The sequence below is a fragment of the Nomascus leucogenys genome, chromosome 3 (assembly GCF_006542625.1).
Source record: "Nomascus leucogenys isolate Asia chromosome 3, Asia_NLE_v1, whole genome shotgun sequence".
Taxonomy (NCBI): domain Eukaryota; kingdom Metazoa; phylum Chordata; class Mammalia; order Primates; family Hylobatidae; genus Nomascus; species Nomascus leucogenys.
The window spans coordinates 5,636,218-5,658,462 of NC_044383.1; the positions used below are offsets into that span (position 1 = coordinate 5,636,218).

The 22,245-nt window shown below is 44.1% G+C and overlaps 2 protein-coding genes across 4 annotated transcripts in view; one reads left to right on the forward strand and one right to left on the reverse strand.

Moving 5' to 3' along the window:
* The window catches only part of PTPRE (protein tyrosine phosphatase receptor type E), a 180,027-nt gene extending 171,767 nt beyond the window's left edge, over nt 1–8,260 (reverse strand). For 2 of the 3 annotated variants that reach the window (XM_030805410.1, XM_004087516.3), the window contains exon 1: nt 7,994–8,260. The gene's annotated coding sequence lies outside the window, so the exon portion shown is untranslated. Of the gene's footprint in view, nt 1–7,181; nt 7,237–7,993 lie in introns of those variants that run through there. The other variant, XM_030805400.1, reaches the window with a different exon arrangement.
* Nucleotides 8,261–8,374: 114 nt separating this feature from the next.
* Nucleotides 8,375–22,245, forward strand: part of CLRN3 (clarin 3) — a 28,872-nt gene continuing 15,001 nt past the window's right edge. Inside the window, exon 1 of the mRNA XM_003280958.4 lies at nt 8,375–8,462. The gene's annotated coding sequence lies outside the window, so the exon portion shown is untranslated. The remainder of the gene's footprint in view (nt 8,463–22,245) is intronic.

Consider the following 22,245-nt stretch of genomic DNA (forward strand, 5'->3'; position numbering starts at 1 on the left):
ATTTTACTAGTAACAATGTAAGTTTCGGGATGATCTGAAATAATGTGGCTGGAAACAGAAGTTTCTTTTTTTGATAAGTAGACTTCCTAGTGCAACTAAGATTGTACAGGAGTTTTATTTTTACATATTTAAGATGCTAAAATGTGTTATTCTCTTTGGAAGTGCATTTACATGCTTTCTATTCATTAAAGTAAGTACCCGATTTGTTGGCCTGGATTGAGTTACTATAAATCCTCGAATTTAATAAAAATCTACAATATTCAGGCTTTTTATTAACTCATACTGATTTCCTCCCCAGGAATTGTAAGAGAGCTTCTGCTTCGGAGATTCAGAGTGTTTGGGTCTGAATATTAGCTCCACGCCCTGACATGAGAATACGCCACCCCGTGCTCTCTGAAATTGTCCTGGGCCATTCCTTGGTCCTTATCTCACACCCAGCACGCAGGGCTCACATTCCAGGTTGAAAGGGAACTTCCAGGTCTCCTCAGTTGACAGCCATTGGAAGATGAAAGCTCACCATCTGAGAAGTGCTTTCTCTCCTACATGTAGAACAGTGGGAAAGCGCCCTGAAGAGAGGAAGGATTTGGAAAGAAACACCGACATCTGTAGGAAATATTCTGTGCTGAAAACCAACCTCTTAGTTGAATTCACCAGCAGGTCTCTCTGGAATCTAGAAAACAAGCTGGAGCATTCCGTAGGGAGGATTTACTTTGTCTTCCCCAGAGGAGGCTGGAGGCCTTCCCAACCTCCAAAGATCCATCCCATGTTACCTCAGTAACAACCTAGCCTTTTTCTGAAAGTGTGTTTTGTAACAAGTGGATGGGGTTAGAAGAGTTAAGAGTAGAGCCTGCCCTGGGAAGAATGATGGTGTCAGTAAAACAGGCCACCGGTGTCTGCAAAGCCTGTATTTCCACCTGTGCTGCGTGTGTCAGTCTGTTCTTGCATTGCAATAAAGGAATACCTGAGGCTGGGTAATTTATAAGGAAATGAGGTTTAATTGGCTCACGGTTCTGCAGGGTGTGCACAAAGCATAATGCTGGCACCTGCTTCAGGTGAGGCTCAGGAAGCTTCCAATCAAGGCAGAGGAGGGAGGGAGCCAGCACGCCACACAGTGAGAGTGGGAACAAGAGAGAGAGTGGGTGGGGGGTGGCACACTCTTTAAAATGACCAGATCGCATGTGAACTAACTGGGCAAGAACTCACTCATCACTAAAGGGATGGTGCCAGTAATCATGAGGGAACTGCCCCCATGATCCAATACCTCCTACCAGGCCCCACCTCCAACACTGGGGACCACATTTCAACATGAGATTTGGAGGGGACACAGAGCCAAACCATATACTGTGTTTCCAACAACAAAATTAAAAGCTTTACCCCATGACAAGGATTTCAGACCAAAAGGCTGGTGGATGAGGTGGGGGCAGGGTAGAGAGGAGAGTCCCAGGGTCGGACATCAAATCATGGAAGTAGGTGTCCACCTCTGAGGCCAGCCTCTTTATAAACTGGAGAAGAAAGGAAGGCTGGAGCTCCCCAGAGTTTCACCGGGAACCTGCCTGGAGCTTCCATTTTGTCTGGGCTGTGCTTGGTGGGTGCGTTTCCGACCCTCAGAGCGCCCTTGTGCATGTTAGCCGAGGGGTCGGGGCCAAGCAAACCAGTCTGCACCGCAGACCTATGAAAGCCCTACTGTGGAGACACAGCCTGAAAAATGCCAAGTCCTTCTGGAGTGAGAGGACGCCAAAATTAAAGGACTTAGTACAGAGGTCATTTAAAATAATACACTGTAATCAAGTAGCTACGTGATAGAACATTTAAAAATCTCAGTTGAGAAGAAAGATGGAACTAATTTTCTCTCTAGTACAAAACTGGTGACTAATGTTCAGCTGGAAATGTCCAAACAGATTTAGGGACATTAATAACCAAAAATTATGTTTGTGCATTTATTGAATAGAAATTAAGTGACTTGCCTTGAGGACAAAGCGACTGTGGCAGAGGAGAAGTCAGGGCTCACATCATCTCGGGCCTTTGATTCCGGTCCCCTGGGCCCTTGCCTTGTGTGAGACCACTGGCCCATTGGTGAGCACGGGGCCAGGCCTCTGCGTACCACCTCCACCGATCCCCATGCAGCTCCCTTGGTGGCATCATGCTCCCCACTGTAAAGACTTGGGCTCACACTGGGCTAGGGGAAGTCCCTTGCCTTGTCCAGAGCCTCAGTCTCATGGACCCTCATCTGATGCCAATCATTCTGCTCCTAAGTCCTTTCCCTGAGCCTCAGGCTGTGTCACCTCCCCTTGAAAATAAAGCCCCATGGCTTGCACTTGCTGCTGGTATTCAGACAGAGTAAAATCATGGCAGGAAGGGCCTCTGCCGCTTGGCCTCCTCCACTGCTACCTGGACGGGCTCCTACTCAGTTCTATTACCTTCATCCATCCATCTCTCCACGTCACATACATGCACAGAGTGAGCTCTGAGCTCCAGGCCTTGTGGGACTCGCTGAACAGAGTCATGTACCTGCCCAGGGCACTCACAGCCAAATGCTATTGTTCTCGTGCTAGCCCTTCCCTTGGATCAAATGTAGTGTAGCCGGCACCCAGACCTGGGATCCAAACAAGTTTTCCTATCAATTCTTTACTCTCCACCCAACAAACAGTAACATCAAAGCACCTGCCCAAAACACATTTGGTTTTTAGCACGTAACTAAGAATCATTTTTTTTTCTTCAAACATTTCCCTACTCCCTGCTGGACTTTATATTTGTTTTTGGGAGAAAGATTTCTCTGCCCCTTTTGTTACTTGTTACAATATACATAATGGACTGGATTAAATGAACATTCTTGATTGCATTTGAAAGATATTTTTAAAAACAGATGCCCTTTTAAAATATTTTATCTGGCCCCTGTTTCATTGGGAATCAATATAAAAGGATATGTTTATTTTTCTGAAATATATTGTTAAGAATTTTTATTTCATAAGCTCAATCAAAGTCTCTGAAGTATTCATATAGTTGAAAGAAAGATGTGGGGCCCACATTTCTGGCTGTGAACAGGGTATTGTTAACAGCTCAAAGGCTGTGCACCACATCAAAACTCCCCACATGGAACACCTGGACAGGGCAGACCATGATGGGTATGACTGGGAGAACAGCAGCCAGAGCCCAGGGAAAAAAAGGAGGCTGGCTTCGTAATCCCAAACCAGGGGTCTCCTAGCCCACATCCAGCAGCCACCGGCCCCACAACTGCTCATCTGTGTCTGCTCAAGGGTTAGTAACATTTGACCAACCCTTATTGCCTCAAGTATGGCTGATCTAAAATCCCAGCCATCTAAAATATCATCCAGCACTCTGCTTTTGGTGAAAAAAAAAAATCCTAGTGACAAAATAATGAGAAGTTAATCCTCCAAAATAAACTCTTGATATGTCTAGGGCCAGTACCTAAAATTGGCAGCACGCTACATGTACCCACAGGCCTCTCCTCACTCTCTCTAGATTTGGTGTCCAGAGCAGAGAGACACGTGGCCCAAGTGCTGAGCCAAGAAACAGGAGGCCTCCCTGCCTGGGATCCAGCCTTGTATGGAGTCAGCAGCCCTTCCTGCCCAGTGGTGGGGAAGGGTGAAATCGGGAGGAAGCACAGCAGCTGGGAGGGGCTCAGAGATGGCCCAGGACAGCCTCTTACTTTGGACAAGCAAAGTGAAGGTCTGAGAGTTTCTAGGGTAGGCCACAGTTTCATAGCTTTATGTTCTAGCTTTATGTTGTAGCTTCACAGCTTTATGTTCATAGCAGTTCTAGCAGTCTAGAAGCTGCTCTCTAACCCTGATTCCAGACACCTGATTCTAGGCCACACTGCTTCTCAGGGGTGGGTTTCGTTTGCTTTTGCAGTGCCTCACACCCAGCCTGGTTTAATTCAGGCCACGAGCCTGGTTAATGTGCACAGCAAGTTGCATTTCTGCCTCATCGATCACTGGAGTCAATGATGCATATTGAAGAATGAATGCCTTCATGGTAAGTGATAACATTACGGGATTAAAATACTTAATCACGCAAAATTTACATAATAATCATTTAGATTGCCATGCAAAAAATAAGGTTATCTAGCATGTCACACCATACTGATTTGACCTACCAATCTGGATGATGCACAAAAGGTATCTATCTATTTGTATGGTTTTTGGCTTGGTTCATGTATTCATTCAAACTTCATTGATTCTTTTTTTTTTCATGACAGGGTCTTTCTCTGTCAACCAGGCTGGACTGCAGTGGTGTGAACATGGCTCACTGCAGCCCTGACCTCCCAAGCTCAGATGATTCTCCCACCTCAGCCTCCTGAGTAGCTGGGACTACAGATGTGCACCACCATGCCCATCTAATTTTGTTGTGTTTTTGGTACAGAGTTCCACCATGTTGCCCATGCTGGTCCAGAATTCCTGGCCTCAAGTGATCTGCGTGCTTCGGCCTCCCAAAGTGCTGGGATTACAGGTGTGAACCGTTGCACCCAGCCTCAAACTTCATTGATTCTTACATGTGCAACGCACAGCATTGGATGTTATAGGGGAAAGATAACGACAATTTACGCATACCAGCCATGTGGCCTGTCAATTATATGTATCCTATGTCCCCCCTCATAGCAGCAGCCCTGGGAAGTAGCGATGATGACTCCCATTCCAGAGAAGAGAGCACTGAAGCCTGCATTTTGAGTCATTTAGCCAGTCACACCAGAGTCAGAACTTGACTGACTGAACCTGAAGTACACGCTCTCAGAGACACATGCTCCACCCTTAAAGCACTGGCTGCCTAGTGGAGGAGATGAACTACTTGAGCAAGTGAACTGGAAATCAAAATCAAGTCCAACAAGTGCTTTAGGACAGGCACAAATAACGTTCTATGGAACCACGAGTAAGAGAGATTCCTCTCAGGTAGGGGGGCCAGGAAGGCTTTGTGGAGACTGAGACTTTTGAGGTGGGCCTTAAGATATGGGTAGGAGTTCCTAAGATGGAGATAAAGGGGAAAGAGGCTGAGAGCAGGGAGCTGAGTCTTGGGATCTGGAAAGCTTTGGGAGCTTCATGGAAGACAAAGCCATTGGTTCAGTAGGAAAAAAGCCAAAAGAAAAACTAGAGATGTTCTTAGAACTGTAGTTTTTTTCCCAAGTGATATTCAAATATTAAGAAGGCCAGTCTTTACTCTAATGGATACATTCATTCCTGCTTTGGCAACAGAACTTCTGTAAGGGTGACTCAAACATTATAAATGAAAAAGACTTGTCTAGCAAGGAAATACAGGGCAGCTTCGATCCTGTTCCCTCCCTGCTCCCAAGCCTGCCTCCCTGGGAGGTCACTTGGGGTGTCTCTGGTCCAAGCTGGCAGTCATTTTAGCAGGGGAGTCCAGCAGCTCCAGAAGGGCTGGCCACACGACCCCTGGATGGACCATGCCCATCCACATCAGCAAAAATGTGTGGCTGCCTATCAACCATACAACATCCACACAACAGACACACACTTGCTCCATCAGCACATGTGCTTCGGGAAGGTCTCACTTCCAAGTTTTTCATCCATGGACAGTAGTCCTCAAGGCTCCACTGGCAGGCACATGGCTGGGCACTGGAGACACAGTATTGACCTCTCTTCACAGAAACTATAGTCTGGCATACATTTCAGAAGCAACATGGAGGCTGGTGGAATTGGATGGATAAAGACAACACTGGGAAAGTACTGGAAGGGGAGCGGAGATTACAAGTTTGATTTTGACATATTGAGTCAAGGGGCATTTGATATCCCAGGGAGAAATGTCAAGTGGGCAGCTGTGGAGGAGAACTGCAGAGAAGTGGCCTGGCCTAGAAACACACCTCTGGCCTTCAGGGAGGGAATATTGATCAGCCGTGCACCTTAGACTAGGCTAATGGTGGTGCAGATGGAGCACAGTGGACCCACTGAGGCACAGCTGGGAGAAGCATACTTTCACCAATTGAAACTGATGCATCTACCATCACCCCCACTGTGACTACATCTTCTCTTGGGGTTCGGGGGCAAGATTTGCACACACAGCCACCTCTCCTCTCAGGGGCAATGATGTACATGCACAGCCGCATCTACTCTCAGGCGCAATGGTTTGCACACACGCATCCCTGGAGAAGAGGGGGCTCCCATCAGGGCACAGTGCTTCAGGACCTCCTCCGGGCTTCCGTGGAGGTGGCAGTGCTGACACAGGGAGCGCATCTCTCTCGGCCGGCTGTCCCCCACAGAAATGAGAGGTGGCTTCTGTATAGCTTTCCGCATTATCCTCACTTTGTGTCCACCCAGGGCCTCCAAGAAGCATCGCACATAACGACAATAACACCCTCATCCACTTCCCTCAACTGGTTTGACTGGAACTGATGAGGGAGTGTGTGACTAAGTCCCAAGCCATCTGGACACATCCAGTGACCTGACCTTTTACAGAGACAAATCTAGCTCCTAGCTCTAGTCCACATGGGAATGGTCTGTTGGGGCAGGGAGGGGCGGTGGTGACTCACAGGCATCACCAACATCAATGAACAAAAATCTTGGCCCCCAAGGTCACGTTCAGGGGCAGAGCCTTGTCTGGGAAGGGCTGGGTGGTGCGTCAGGCCTCTCTCACTGACAGCACAGCCCCCACCTCTTGGGCCTGCTCCACCTCGCCTCTGACCTCTTGCTCCCCAAATGCCAAGAGCCTGTGCTCGGAAAGTACAGACTCTAACCCTGTTCACACCACAGAGCTCTGCCCATACCACGCTGGCTGAGTGACCGTGGTGGTGAGACGCTTGCCCCAGCCACTGGCCCCCACCATTTCATGCCCTCCTCTGGCCTAGCATCCCAGTTTTGGAAACATCCCTCCACAGCCCCCCTCCCCACCCACATACACACAGTTTAAATGGACAAGAGTCGTTAGTGTGCAGAGGCAGAACTTCATCCATCTTTGGGACACAAAGACCTCGGGACACCCTGGGTCAAGGGTACCTGGGGCCAAACGCAGAGCTGACTGGACATGGACACAGTAATTTCTGGATCACGTGATCACTCTTTGCTGGTGTTCATTCAACTCACCCATACGCTCATTCACTCTAAAATATAAGCAGAGAGCTATATTCTTTCTTTGAGTTTCCTGGATTGAAACTCTGATGGAATGGTCACGACTCAAGACAAATCAATATCATAATTCTGCAAGTATAATTGCCTAACCTTTCTGGAAAGGTTTGCATGCCTGGAAGGAATTTAGGTCAGGTCCAGCGCGGTCTCCATCCGGCTTGGCTCTGCCTCCCCATCCTGTGGGTTGCCCGGCCTTCCCCAGATGGTCTCGGGAGCTCTCAGAATTGGCACCGCGCTGGCCTCTGTGCCTAGGAGCCCTGTGAGGTCATCGACCCTGCAAATCGCGGCAGTCCAGCCTGGACCACCTGCCGGGGTCTTCCCGCCGCATCTCCGACCCACCGCGGCTGCTGCATCCCGCTCCGCCTGCCTCCCTGGGAAGGCGCGGGCGCCCGCCCGGCTGCGGGGCAGCATCCTGGCAGCGCGCCGGCCCCTCCCGGAGTTGGCACAACTCGAGCCACTTTCTTCAAAGGCTCCAGCCTCCAGCCTCGAGTGGGCGCAGCCCCCCACGCGCGGCCTGCACCCCCTCTCTGTGTCGCCCGCTTTCACGTACGCCGCCCTGCCGCCGGCCCCCGCGCACTGTCGCCACCCGCAGACACGCGCGCCCTCCTCCTGTTTACCGAGAGGGAGCGTGAGCACTGCCACTGTGGTCGCCAAGTTGGGCTGGGGACTCCGGGTGAGGGGACGCGCCACAGGCCGGGATCGGGGTCGGGGGTCGTGCGGTCCCCAGCCGCTGGTACTGGGCGCGCCGCGTGGGCGGCGGGGACAGGGTCGGGACTCTGAGTCCCGGAGCGGCCCCTCCCTCCCGCGGCAGCGGCCAAGGCAGCGTCCCCGGCCTGCTTGGGCCTCCCGGGGCGCACGGTCCCCCCACAGGGGCGCAGCGTCCCTGCCCGCACGCGCACGCTCACCTCGGGGGGGCCGGTCCAGTCGCGCAGATCGCGCTGCAGCGGCGGCTCGGCATCTCCCGGGCGCCCGCCCGCCGCCCTCCGGGGCGCCCGGCTGTCTCCGCCGGGCGCGAAGAAGGGTCGCGGAGACGCGCAGAGGCCGTGGGTTCCTGAAGCCGCTCGCTCCGGCTCCTGCCGCCCGCCGTCCGCAGCCTAGCAGGAAATTTGTCCGGCCGGCCGGGTCCCGCCGCCGCCTCGGCTCCAGCTCCGGCTGCGGCTCCGCGGCGGGGGCGGGGGCCTGGGCGCTGCGAGGAGCGGGGGCGACGCCTGGTGCCCGGCGCGGGGAGCGCATCCAGGGCGCCCGCCCCACCTGCGAGGCGGGAATGGCCCTGAGGCCCTGCCCTGGGAGCACCCAGGCACTGTGGGTATCCGTTTACCCAAGGCTGGTGCCCCTTCCGGGGAGGCCTGGCCCAGCCACTCCGCCGGGACCCAGGTGCGTAGACAGAGGGTAAAGATATGGCGGGCACTCACACCTGGCGGAGAGCAAAGGCAAGGCCCTGCCTCTCCCTGCCCTATCCCTGTGCACCAGGAAGTGGCCTGGCTAGGGACTCGCCCTGGTCTTGCAGCAGGTATGGGACGCTCAGGGCACCCCGTGCGCTTCTGGTGCGAGGAAGCTGGGAGAGCTGTGAGGTCGCTGGGCCTGGTGCCCTCCTCTGGAAAGAGGAGGGGATAAGGCGCCTGTTTGGGGGATATAGAAGAGGGCTCGCTTGTCCCGAAGGCAGCATCTGTCAAAGTTAAAAACGCACAAAGAGAAAGAAGAGCGACAGAGCCAGGCACTGGGCCTGCTGCTGTCTGGCCGACTTCTTCCAGGGAATTTCACTCAAGCTATTTAAGGAGCTTTCAGAGAAAAGGCAGTTCCCTGGGAGGAGCAGAAAAGACACTGGTGGCATCTTGGTTCTGAACCTTTGTGCCGTGCCTTCTGGGTGGGGCCACGGCCCAGCCCTCACGAGGGAAGCTGCATTCTGTGGTAGGGGCCCAGCTCATTAGGCTTATGAATGAATGAATGAATGGGAAGAAAGTGGCACTTAGGGTGTGTTACCCCACGTTGCACCGATTGCCAGCCGACAACTCTTAGCATACTTGAGGCCTGTTTAGACAGAGCTACAGACCCTAAAGGCTGCAGAGCAATGGGCGCCTCCTGGCAGAGGCCACCCGCAGGTGATTTGCCCAGAGTGGGACTTCCCCTCTACAGGGGCCAGAGAGCTGCGAAACCAGTGGAGAACTTGAGCTCCACCTTCCTGCCCTGCCCTGCCCATTTCTGTCCCTGGGGGCCTTGTCTAGCCCCAAAGCTTTAAACACCATCCTTATGGGAATGACTCTAAACAGCACCACTGTGGGACCCTCTCCTCCAAGCTCAGCTCCTCTTGGCTGCCTCCTGCTGTCTCAGACCTGCCTCTTGCTCTTACTTAGTTTCTCTGCAGTCATCCCTGTCCATGCCTCCATGTCCCACCTCCAGTCCACCTCCCAGAGGGCCCAAGTCCACTTCCCACCGTCTTCTCCATGCATCTTGCCCTTTCCTCTCACTGCCTGCACCCCTCCAAAGCCTGCAGTGGCTCCCCAGCTTCCGACCCACTCTCCCAGATGATCCATTCTTCACACTTGGTCCCAGGCACCTCACAAAGTGTAAACCGGGTCCTGCTAGCCCCATGCTTAAAAGCCCCCGTGAAGATTAAAACCCAAACTCCCTCGAGGCTCTGCCTGACTTCCCTGGCTGCTCTGAGCCTCTCACCCCTGCCTGCTGGGCTCCAACCACGGCTCCTTTCTCTCAGTGCCAGAGCCAAGCTCCTTCCTGCCTGGGGCTCCTCCAACCAGTGCACCTGGTTCCTTCTTACTGGTGGCTTCTGGAAGATCGCCCTGCACCCATCTCTTCTGCCACTCTCTTCCACATCCTCCATCACAGTTTGGAATTACTTGTGGGTTTATTTGCCCCTTTGGTGTCTGTCATGCCCTCTTCTCCTACCCCCAGGGCTGTAAGCTCCAGCAGCCTAGGCTCTGCTGATCTCCATGGCTTCTCAGACTCAAGCTCCTAAAGCAAACTCAGTAGCCAGGAGGTGCTCAGTGAAGGCGTCTGGGCTGTCAGAGCAGAGGAGGATGGGCCCCAGTCAACAGCAGCGGACAGCCCGGTCACCTCGGAGCCCAGCAGGGTGGGTGGCTCCCTCCTGAGTGCACTTCCAAGGAACAGCCCAGGCTGAGATGGGGCCAGGTAGCCCATGACGTCACCAGGCTTTGGATTTTTCTGCTGTTGTGGTCTGCAGAGTCAGGCTTATGTACATGAAGGCCATAATTACAAAGCTCTGCTAAGCAGAGTTTTGCTTGTTAACGCTGCAGGGCTGAGGAGGCAGAGACTGTGAGCTAAGAAGACAGAAACAAGTTGCCTTTGTCAGACATCTGCTGTTGGAAAGTGAACAGCCCTGGTAACATGATGGGGAGGCAGATGGCTCTTCTTTCCTCATAATATCTTCTCTGCTGGACCCCAAAAATTCTCAACTCTTTCTAAAGTCTACAGACATTCATCATTGTCACACAGAAGCGTGTTGTCAGAAGTGTTTGTGCCAGGGCCCTGTTGATTACCACAGGGAAGCCCTTCATCCTTCTTCACCATCTTCATTTTGCCTCTCATAGGCTCAAGGTCGCTGTTGACATCAGAGTCAATTCCCCTATCCTCCTCCCAGGCTTTGAGGAGCTCATCCGCCTCTTGCACTCCTGAACACCTCACCACCCTCATCTTTTAGGGCCCTTCTTGAGTCCACAGAGTCCTCTTCAGCTCCCTGGCACACTGGCTGCCTGATCCTGTCTCAGGCCTCTCCGTGGCTGGCCTCCTGCCTACTGTCCCCAGGCCTCCCCTACACCCAACCATTTAGCCTCTTTCCTCTAAAACACAGCTTGAGGCAGTGCTCCTGCGATTATTGATATTAATTGCAATTACTTGTCTTGTCTTCTACTTTACTTGAGGACTGGGCCTTTGGGTTTCTCTGCAGAAACTCAGATGCTGCCCATCATGCTTAGAGGGCCCAATAGATTTCAGTTAAAATTAAAATGCTGAGGCCAGGAATACTGTCTAGGAGGATAAGAAAAAAAAAAAAAAGGCAAAATCAATGTGTGGAAACCAAATAAGAAGTTGCTTTTAAACATCATACAGAAACATTCTCATAAAGTTATTCAACATTAGGAGGAAAAAAAGCAGGTCTTGATCATCGATTGGCTGCGTGGCAGAGCAAGGAAGGAAAAACTGAGTGATATGGTTTGGTGACATCCCCACCCAAGTCTCATCTTGAATTGTAGTTCCCGTAGTCCTCATGTGTTGTGGGAGGGACCCTATGGGAGGCAACTGAATCATGGGGGCCGGTTTTTCCCATACTATTCTCATGATAGTGAATAAATCTCACGAGATTTGATGGTTTTATAAAGGGCAGTTCTCTTTATAAAGGGAACATGCTCTCTTGCCTGCCACCATGTAAGATGTGCCTTTGCTCCTCCTTTGTCTTCTGCCATGATTGTGAGGCCTTCCAAGCCATATGGAACTGTGAGTCCATTAAACCTCTTTCCTTTGTAAATTACCCAGTCTCAGGTATGTCTGAATGGACTAATACACTGAGACAACACCAGAGTCCTTCAGTGATTTTGTTCAGGACCTGTTCCCACCAAGAGGTAACTTTTAGTAACCACAGTCAGGATGGTTACTCTGATCTCTAGGATGTACTAGATTGAATAACGAATGGGTTCAGAACTATCTATTTTTACATTACCCAACTATTCTTCCCTCTCCTCCTCTTTTTCCAAGTTATGCCCAAGTGTTAACAATTACTGAAATCAAGAGGACAGATCTTTTTGCTGGAAGATTCCTCTACTCACCCAGAAAAAAACAATAATTAGGCCCTCCCCCAGATCCTTACCACATTTGAACTCTTTGTTTTTTTCTTGAATTGCTTTTCACTGATGAAGAGTACACATCTATTGTACAGATCTTAAGGGATATGCCAATGAGTAAAGACAAGTGTATAAACTAGTGAAATGCATACCTGTCTCAAGACAGTAAACATTTCCATCATTCTAGAAAGTTCTTTGATGTCTCTTCCCCCAATAGAATCTCCCCACTCTTGCCAAAGATGGCCATTATTCTGAAATCTATCAACATAGGTAGTGTTACCTGCTCTGTATCTTCATATAAATGGAATCACGTAGTATCTTATTTCTAATTTCTTTTAGGCAGCAAACTCTTTTTGAGATTCATCCTTTATTGCTTATTATCAGTAGTTTTGGTGATGTACTCTTTTCCTCTAGTTGATTTTAAAATCTTCTCCTTATCACTGTTTTCAAGAAATTTGATTAAAATGTGTCTTGGTGTTGTTTTATTTCATTTTATGTATTTATTCATTGAGATGGGGTCTTTTACTGTCACCCAGGCTAGAGTGCAGTGGTGTGATCATAGGTCACTGCAATCTTGAACTCCTGGGCTCAAGAAGTCCTCCTGCCTCAGCCTCCTGAGTAGCTGGGACTACAGGCATGCACCACCATGACCAGCTAATTTTTAATTTTTTTTTTTGTAGAGACAAAATTGCCCAGGCTTGTCCTGAACCCCCAGGCTTAAGCTATCCTCCCGCCTTGGCCTCCCAAAGTGCTGAGATGATAGACATAAACCACTGCACCTGCCATTGGTATGGTTTTCCTTGTGTCTGTTTTCTTGGGATTACTTGAGTTTCTTATTTTATAAATTTATAGTTTTTATCAAATTTGGGAAATTTTCAGCCACTATTTCGTTAAAAATATTTTCCCCTTCCTGTCCTTCTTGGACTGCAATGGATGTACGTGGTATCTCCAAATATTGTCTCACAAAGTTACTGAGGCTTTTAACATTTTTAAGCCTTTTTTCTTGTAGGTGTTTTAGTTTAGATGGTTTCTATTGCTAAGTTTTAAAAATGGCTGATCTTTTCTTCTGCAATGCTTAATCTTCTGTTAAGTCCATCCAGTGATTTCTTTTTTATTTCTGTTATGTATTTTTAGGTAATAGACTTTTCATTTTGTTATTTTAAAAATATTTTTTATTTCTCTAATGAGGTCCTCATATGGTTATTTATTATATTCATGTTGTCTTTTAAATCTTTGGATATATTTAAAATAGCACTTCTAGGCCACTTAATTATTCCCAGTTGTTTGCTTTTCTTTTTTTTTCTTCTTCTTTTTTTGAAACAGAGTTTCACTGTGTTGCCCAGGCTGGAGTGCCATGGCACAATCTTGGTTCACTGCAACCTCTGCTTCCCAGACTCAAGTGATTCTCCAGCCTCAGCCTCTGGAGTAACTGGTACTACAGGCATAAACCGTCATGCCTGGCTAATTGTTTTTTTTGTAATTTTTGTTTAAACAGCATTTGGCCATGTTATCTGGGCCAGTCTCGAACTCCTGAGCTCACAATGATCTGCCCACCTCAGCTTCCCAAAGTTCTGGGTTTGCAGACGTGAGCCACTGCGTGTTCCAGTTGTTTTCTAACACAAAATGCTACAAGAATAGCCTTGTTCATATGTCATTTCACACATATGAGGGTATGATTGAATCTTAACTTCTTGGTCACCGAGTACAGGTGAACAATATATCATTGTGTATGTTTGTATAATTGTTTTGGGGACAGTTATCACATTGTCAAATGCATAAGGATGAGGGCAGGTGACCATTCCATGCACAGTGGCAAAAGTCATTTATTATTTCTCTTCTTCTATGATTAAGAAAAATTGATTCAATTTACAAAATAAACTGATGTCTGTAAATTAGAGTTGTTTTCATTGGAAGGCCAAATAATAAAATAATCCAGCACCTTCCATGGCCTGCTTCAGATGATTTCATAATGCATTGAATACCCTTGTGTTCCTCACTCAAAAAATCATAGGACTCTCAGAAATATCTACACTTTGGCAAAAGGATATTTTCCTCGAACTTGAGAAATTATAAGACCTATGACATAATTTCTTTATTCCTCACAGTGAAATTCGTGTCAATAATCCACAGAACATTATCACTGGTGGGATGATTTATTAATCACCTTTTTTCTACCTGGTATATAATTTCAGTTTGCTCTTGGAATTGAGGAAAAAGTTGATAATGAGACATAATACAGCACTGAGGAGAGCTCTCCTAAAAAGGAGATACAGATATTTATTTCTTAGCGGTTACTAAAGCACAATAGAAATTTAGTTTTTAAATATTTCATTTCCTAAAGCATGGTAGTGTTAAGAAAGGTTTTTACATATAAAAAAATTGCCTTTAATGGAAAAGTGTGATCGTCTTGAGGCAATTTTTCTACTTAAATGATCCCAAAGTACATATAAACTACATATGTTTTATGATGAAAGTATACATGTACATGAATTCATAGTTAAAAATAGTAAAATAAATCCTGTTATATATTCTGGAACTTCATGTACTGTAAGGTGTGTATTTGTAATTTTTAAAAAATCACTGATGTGTAGTAAGCTTTATGAAAAGTAGAAGAAATCGGCAGCCTCAAACTGTAGTTAAAAACAAAACAAAACAAAAAACAGTTTCCCCAGTGCATTCCAGCAACGCAGAAGGTCATTTTCTTTCTTCGTATCAGCTAGGCCAGGGTTTTCCAAAGTAAGATTCTATTGGGAGTAGTGTATGTGGAGGGATGTCAGAGATGATTGTAGATAGTACAAGGATGGCCACTTCTCATTTCACATATAAATTGCATATTTATTTTCATTATATTAGAAAAATATTGAGACATCACTCAAGATTTTATTACAGCTAAGCTAATGTAGATAGTGTCATGGTCAATTAATTTATAAAAAATTAATTTAGAGAAAATTATTAAGGAAATAACATTAGAGGTGATAGTCATAGATGGCAAAAATTGCAACAGTGGAACTGAAATGACTGAGTTATGGGAAATCCTGAGCTAGGGCGACCTCCCAGCCTCTGGTAGCAACCTGCATTCCAGATTTTGGTCTTTCTTTCCTCCTTTCTATGAGGCCTTCGTGTTCTAGACGTTTTCAACTTGAAGAGGCCTCTTCATCACAGGCTCTGACATCACCTTCCTCTTATGCACATCCAGACTCAGTCTGCCCTAGCCCATCCCTTATAAAGTTCCTGTTCCTGGACAGAGTCTCAGGCTGCCTCTTACTCTGAGCAGAGGGACAAGATAGTCCCCATTGCCATGCATGCCCTGTGCCATTTCCAAGCCTAGTTAGAGAAGGCCCTTGACTGCGTGGAGATTCTGATTAGCCAAGAGCTGATGGAAGAAAGACCACCGATTCTGCCTCCCTAAACTCAGAATGAATCAGCAGTAATCCTAATTACAACACAACAAGACCTCTCCCTGCTTCTGTCCAGCTCTAGGTGTGGGGGTGTGTGGCAGCATTAGAGCAAGTAAAATGCTGAGAGATTTCTGGGGGAGAGGCATATGATTCTTTCTTGTAATAAACTTGAAGCTGAGAGAATAAAAGTTCTGAATGAAGATCCAAGTCCATGAACTTGGGAGCAGAGCCAAGAGAAATGCAACCCAGAGATGGAGAAAGAGCAACATGATGTCCTGGAGACCTTCTTGGAAGCCCTGCATCATGTCACATGAGAGGTTTCCCTTACCCCGAACTTCTGTGAGCTTAAGCTAATCTGACTTACATGTTTTGTCAAAGATCTGTATACTTTTTTCCCTCCTGGATGTATTTAGAAAAAAAATGATAGAAAACCATCCAGTCAAAGAGTGATGCATGGAGAAGCTAAGATAAATTAGCCCCAGGTAAGGTAAGAAGGATGTCAGGGGAACTCACTAATCATGGATTCGTGTAAACCAATAGTTGGATAGAACTGCTCATGTTAAACTCAGCAAGATGAAAAGAAATACCCTGGGATCTACCCAAACATAGCAGAAGAAAAGAAAAACATCCAATCCAATGGGATCTACACCAACGCAGCAGAAGAAAAGAAAAGAAAGGGTAAGCACACCTCAGGCTGGAAAAACATCCAATCCAATGGGCAGAAGCAGTTTCTTCTGCATGTATTATGCTATGTAAGAACTTACTTATAATAACAAAGATTCAATTACACAAGGGACTAATAATGAGATATAAAACAACAGAAATAAGTTAATAGAAAACAAATTGAGACTCCAAGCCATATAACTTAAGATTTAATACATAAGTTAGAAAAAATTTTAGCTAAAAATGAGTTATCATTGTGGAAGAAAGTCACAGTGAATAGACAGCAAAAACATAAAGGGAATAAAGCAATTAGAAGAGGGTGAATAGTGGATATGAAGGTCAAAGATCACCCAACACAAGAATAACTGGTGTGTCTGCAGGTAAAATTTCAACAAGTGGAACACATAATTTAGAAATATGACACAGAAAAATGTTTCTGTAATAAACTGAATATGCACACTGAAAAGAGAAACTACATGAAAGGAGAATAAAATGAATCAGAATAATCTAAACAAAATTTAGGTGGATATGGCTGCACTTCACAAACAGACTCTTATAACCATGCTATCAGAGTAACTCAGTCACATACAGAGAGAAAAAATATGGCTGGCCTCAGACTTTTCAACAGCAACCTTCAGTGCAAAAAGGCAATAAAGTGGTAGCTACAAAATTCTAAGGGAAAGAAAGTGTGGCAGCCATGTGGTCATTCAACGAAGGCTTGACTACCTCCCTGGACTATGATGGAATAAGAAGGGCCCCCTATAGTCTCATAAAATTAATAAGACAGAAGATGATATATAAAGGAATGGCTTCTATAATAGACAGTGGACATCAGGCAGCACAGGTCCATGATTCCTGAGATAAAAGAAACAAATGAAGTCAGACTGACAATTGTGCCAGGAGGTTTTCAAGGAGGAAATTTCCAGGCTGTGGTGCGGAAGGGGAAACCAAAGAAGCCAATGGTCTTCTGCAGTTGAATAGAAAGAAACCAAGGTTTGAGGAGCCCAAAGTGCTAGGATTGGTGGTGGGTGCTGGAGAGGAGAGAGCTGCAGAGGGAAGCGTAGAAATCTAGAGGGATCCCTGGAATCATTAAATGAGTGCTGAGGCACACACCTCAGAGGAAGCTACGGAGACCAGGAAAGGAGCCATGGCAAAGCCGAGTGACAAACAATTCCTGGAGCTTACAAAGAACTGGAAAGAATGATCTCTTAATATAGAATCCAGAAAGAGACCCACACAGATGTTATCATCTGATTTTCAAAGAAGACGCCAAGGCAGTTCATCAGGGAAGGGATAATCTTTTCAAGAAACCAAGCTGGGACAACACCCTAGCCACATGCATAAAAATGAACCTCAGCCCTTACCTCATATCATATACAAAAATTGACTCGAAATAGACCATAACCTTAAATATAAGACCTAAAAGCATAAAATTTCTAGAACAAAACATAGGAAAATAAATATTTGTGCTCTTGGGTTAGGCAAAAATTTCTTAAATATAACATTTAAACCAAATGCCATAAAATGAAAAAATTGGTAAGTTAGACTTCACCAAATTTAAAAAATTTTGCTCTTCAATGATGCTGTTAAGGAAATGAAAAAGCAACCCAGATACTGGGACAAAATGGTTGCAAGACATATAACTAACAAATGTAAGATATATGTAAAACATATCTAATAAATATTGCCTCTTGAGGATAAAATATAAAGAATTGTTACAACTCCACAAAAAGAAGACAAGTCAATAAGAAAATGGACAAAAGATGTGAACAGAGGCTTCTCCAAAGAAATTATATGCGTGGCAAACAAACACATACAAAGATGTCCAACATCATTAGTATTAGCAAAATGCAAATAAAAACCACAGTGAGATATCAGTAAACACTCATTATAATGCCAGATTTTGAAGGACTTATAATAGCAAGTGCTGGTGAGGATATGGAGCAAATGAAACTATCATACATAACTTGTGGGAATGCACAGTAGAACAGCCACTTGAGAAATCAGTCTGTCAGTTTCTTAACATGCTAAATATACACTTACCACGTTCCAGTAATATCTTTCTTATTTATTTATGCAAGAAAAAGGAATCAGATATCCACACGTATACTTGTACTCGAATGCATAACAGCTTAATTCTTAACAAATATAATATATCGATGTAATTTGAGTCTACCAAAATGTCCATCAACTGCTGAGTGGATAAACAAATGTGTGTATCTATATCTAGATTAATCTAAAAAATAAAGTCAGATACAGAAGACTACTTACTATAATATACCATTTTTATGAAATTCTAGAAAAGCCAAAGCTATAGTGACAGAAAAGCAAACCATAGAATTGTAACTTAAAGCAATATTACATATAAAATAACAAACATTTTCCAGTGCTATAGAAAAAAGGGCTTTCTCATACATTTATGTTGGGATTATGAATTGCAAGCCAGTTTGGGGCCAATTTGTATTTAATATAATAAATCTAAAAATGTCTATCTGAGTCAGCAATTCTCCTGAGATTTATTTTAAGGATATAGTTAATGATCTGTATTTAAGCAAATTTATATAAGCAAAAAATTTAGTAATATCCAAAATGGCCAAAATAAAATATTGTTAAATAAATGATGGTAAATCCATTAAACGGAATAGCATAGAGTGACAAAAAATGTTGTAAACATTTATAAACATTGATTATAAATTGTCTGCAAATAAAATCTCAATAAAACCCTAAGAGTAGATATATTTTAAGATCACATTCTTTGATTAAAATTATAGAAAACTAGAAACAAATAAACAAAATAGAAATAATGCTATCATACAATTATCTTACAAACTTTGTCCTCAACAAACAGGAAATAAAAAATGCAATTTCAAGATGTTAAATGCCAATTAACATATGTAAAAACCTATGGAACCTAGCCAAAGATATATATATATTAAGAGAAAAATATTCATGGTTTTAAATATTTTATTAACGCAAAAACAAAGTAATTAAGAAAATAAAATATTCATTTCAGAAAATTAGAAGAGGAAAAGTGAAATAAAAGACAGCAACAGAATAGCAGCAAAGATAACATTTAATATTAGAAAAAAAACCCAGGAAATGAAACAGATATGCAGTAAGGAGCAGAGAAGACAATAGAAATTCTAGTTCCAGTACTTTCCTGAGTTCTCATTGTCACCTCACCTTGGGTAATGCAAAATAATCCTACATCTTTAAAAAAAAAATCACTTTTCTGTTTCACACAAACTTGAGTTGGTTTTTATATGTAAATAGCCTTAATAACTTTGGAGTTGGGATACCAAATCCTGAAAGTATAAAGCATAAGACTGAAATATTCGGTTACATAGACATTTTTAACTTGAGCCAGCAAAATATCTACACATATGTTTAAAATGTATAAATGTATAAATATGATTGAAATGCAAATAACAAAATGAATATATATATTCAATGAGTATATTTCAGTATACATATATATATCCACAAGATACACAGAACTGACAAAAGTTTACTATCTTTACTGTACAAAAAATCATGAATAAAAAACCTCTCTATATAATGAATGAGCCAACATCATAAACAGAAAACTGTGTCAGTAAAAATACACATGGGTAATAAGCTTATTAGAATATAGTAACTCTAACTGACATGTAAAAATCAAATAATGCCAACAAGCTTCTTCTTATCTCCCAGCTTGTGAAAGATTAAAAATACTAGCAATACTATGCTGTGAGGAAGCTGTGGAAATTGGGGACTCTAATACAAAATGCTGTTGGTAGGAATTTAAATTGGGACACACTTTCAACTGGTGTACACATATTTTTGGTTGACTCAACAATTCTCCTTCTCAGAATTTATCTCAAGGAAATACCTAGAAAGGTTAGCAAGGTCGAACATAAAAGGAGTATCACCACATCACGGGTACAGCAGTGAAAAGCTAGAAACGACCTCAATGTCCACCAAAAAGGGTTCGTAGAAATAATTTGTGCTTGCTTTGTGCAATGGTAAATGTGATCTATTGACATGAAAGGATTGCCATGGCAAGTTGTTCAAATTTTTATGAAGCAGATTATAAAATAGAACATAGAGTAAGACTCAGTTTTATTATAAATGTGTGCATGGTGCTACACCAGATGTTTGTCTCCTCTGAAACTCGTATTGGTGAGTTTCAGTGTGGCAGTATGGAAAGTTGCCACTTTTACGAGGCAATAGAGTTATGAAGGCCCTGCCATCATGAATGTATTAATTATTTCATGGACTAATGGATTAATGGATCAATGGGTTTTCTCCGGAGTGGGACTGGTGGCTTTATAAGAAGAGGAAGAGAGACCTGAGCTAGCACTGTCAGCCCACTTGCTATCTGGCCACCATGATGCCCTGTGCCACCACAGGACTCAGAATCCTCACTAGCATGAAGGCCCTCACCAGATGCAGCCCCTTGACCTTGGACTCCTCAGCCTTTAGAATTGTAAGAAATAAATTTCTGTTCTTTATAAATCACCCAGCCTCAGGTCTTCAGTTATAGCAGCAGGAAACTAAGACATAAAGCTATATGCAAGTCTTTGCCCAACTATGAACACAATTACTTCTTCTAGGATAAATTATTTATTATATTTACTTTCTTCTTTATTCTTGCCAGTTCCATTTGAATACATTTTTGTAATGGGCCTATGTAATACAAAATACAATAATAAATACAAAATTATTTTCCACACTAAGAATAAGGCCAGAAGGAACTAACTACTGAAATTCTGTCCCACCCTTTACAAGTGTGGTCAAAATAAATAGACTTAAATGGAAAAAAATAGTAAGTTTTCCCAATAATATACATGTTTTGAGGTTGTAGGAAAGTGTGCACCTTCACTGTGTTAAGGGCATGGCAGGTGACTGGTATCTTTTTCTAATGAGCAGCTGGGCAATGTGTAGCAACAGCTTCAGTAACATTCACAGACTTTGACTCACTTCTAGAAGTCTAAGCAAGGAAATAATCAGAGATATGGACAAAGGTTTATGCATAAGGATGTTCATGCATTGTTCTTCCTTAATCATAATTTTAAAATAGAAACAACGTAAGTGTCCACAGTAGTAGAGTATGTGTGTACATATCTCCAATAATTTATTGAACAAATGTTTGCTGAGTGTCTTCTCTGGGCCAGGCTCTTTGAGAGTCCCTGGAATCCAGTGGTACACAAAACAAACATGTCCACCTCCTGGAGCATGTCATCTAGTTACAGTAACGGAAAAGACAGATGATCAGCCAATTCCACAAATAAGTTAGGTGTTAATGAAGAAAAGTAGAGGATGAAGTAATTGTGTTGTTTTGCCATTAAAAGTAAATGTAACTTTCAATGGCAAAAACCACAATTACATTTGCACCAACTTAATACGATATTACTAAATAATCGAAGAATACAGTAAAAAGCGGTATGGAAAACATGCTACGAATGTCTATTAATCATCTCAAGAAATGATCTTTTCGCTAAGTGGGAGAGTTTTTTGAAAGTCCAGAAATGACCATTTATAAACTATTTACCACTCAACAGAGTGGATACAGATATAATGACCAAAAGCAAGAATGTGCAGAACCATCTCTATCAGAGTACTAAAAAATGATAAAGATGAAACTTTTCAAGATATAATTTAACTAATATGCAAATATGATCCAATTTGGAAGACGAAATTTGAAAGCCATACCTCTCTGATAAAGTCTAAAAATAGAGAGGTATAAAACATAAGGAGGTGTAAGCTTTTCTCTTTGCACTCCACAGTACATTTGACAAAGGCTTACCCTCCTTAGGATTTCCTCGTGGAACAATTCTAAGGGTCAAATCACTAACGAGTAAAGAAACTGAGCAATGCACAGCAAAAACTTCAGAAAAATCCAGACTTCGTCAAACTTCTAGAAGTCTAAGCAAGGAAATAAGTGGAGATATGAACAAAGGTTTATGCCTAAAGATATTTGTGTGTTCTTTCTCAAACATAATTGTGAAATTGAAACAACATAAATGTCCACAATAGTGAAGTATATGTTTACATATTTCCAATAATTCTTGGAGGAGTTGGGGTTTCATGTTGTTGTCTGCTAGACTCAGCAATGCTTTGGGAATACAGATCCTCCACGCCCTATTATTTAGGAATTCTACTCTTGTCGTGATATGGTAGGCTAAACTTGCTCCCATGACACTTGGCCAAGGATCATAAATTAATTGCGTGATTGAGGAAGTCCCTGGGAAGACCATGCCCACCCCTTGTTCATGTTGGTTGGCTGTAACCATAGCAGCCTCTTAC